Genomic DNA, 1,172 nt, shown 5'->3' with positions numbered 1-1,172 from the left:
AGACAAATCAGAGAATTGGACCAAAAGAAATCTCATGAGGTTCAGTAAGGACAAGTGCAAAATCCTGCCCTTAGGATGAAACAAGCACATTCACTGGTACAGGCTGGGGATTGACTGGCTAAGCAGCAGCTCTGCAGAAAAGGGTTTGGGGGTGACAGTGGACAATATGCTGAATATGAGCCAACAGTGTGCCCTTGTTGCTGAGAAGGCTAATGGCATACTGGGGGCATTAGTAGGAGTGTTGCTAGCAGATCGAGGGAAATGATTCTTCCCCTGTGTTCAGCACTGGTGAGGCTACATCTGGGATACTGTCTCCAGTTTTGAGCCTGGGGGGTGGACTGCCCCTGAGCCTACTCATCTGCCATGACTTTGGGGTTTTATCCATACCTCTGTGATGTCACTCAGGGGTTCCTACTGGCACTGGGACATCCTCTTTTTGTGTCTTGTGGGGCTGCTCCCCTACACCCCGCCTCTTTGCACTCAGGTGTTTTTATAATCGCAGGCTGAACCTTGGTGTCAATGCAGGCAGTTTGATGCACAGTTGGGATGATGCTCTGGTGTCATGGTCACTTGCTGTGACACATTACACTTAGAAGAAAAATGTTAACACAGAAGAAAACAGGGTAATTCAATGGGGCTGAAGCTGAGTCATGGGCAGGGCACTGTTGCTCCCATGCTGAGCTGCTTGCTCCTGAGCGTTGAGGTGTAGGGTTCTGCTTCCTCAAACCCTCACTCCCCGTCCTCTACCTAGCCCCCATTTTTTCCTCAGGGCTTTTCCCTATTGTCTCATGCCCAGGTTTCCTATTGTCTCATGCCCCATGGCTCCAGGTGCTCCCTGCTGCGCCTGCCTGTGGCCAGATGCAGTGGGGTCCCCCAACAGTGCACTTACAGTGTGTGGTCAGGGTGCTGGAAGGCTAGGGTATTGCGGTCCATCCCTCTGGGTCTCACCCCTCCTGGATGCCCTCTGAGTTCACCGGTCCACCTTCTCCCATCCCTGTCTGATCTGAGGCAACACAGGCTCTAGTCTGGCACAGGCTGCTTGGTTTGGTAGCTCTGGTGCGGGTTGCCTGGTCCTGGTGCATGGGCTGGGCTCTGGAAAGGCCACCAGAGTTGTGCCTGGCTTGCTCCAGGCAGTCATAGTTTCATAGTTTCATAGATTAAGGGTCGGAAGG

Source organism: Gavialis gangeticus, unplaced genomic scaffold (genome assembly GCF_001723915.1).
Source record: "Gavialis gangeticus isolate Ggan-Ray unplaced genomic scaffold, GavGan_comp1, whole genome shotgun sequence".
NCBI classification, from domain to species: domain Eukaryota; kingdom Metazoa; phylum Chordata; order Crocodylia; family Gavialidae; genus Gavialis; species Gavialis gangeticus.
The sequence above is the reverse complement of the archived record's forward strand: the minus strand, read 5'-3'. Positions refer to the sequence as shown.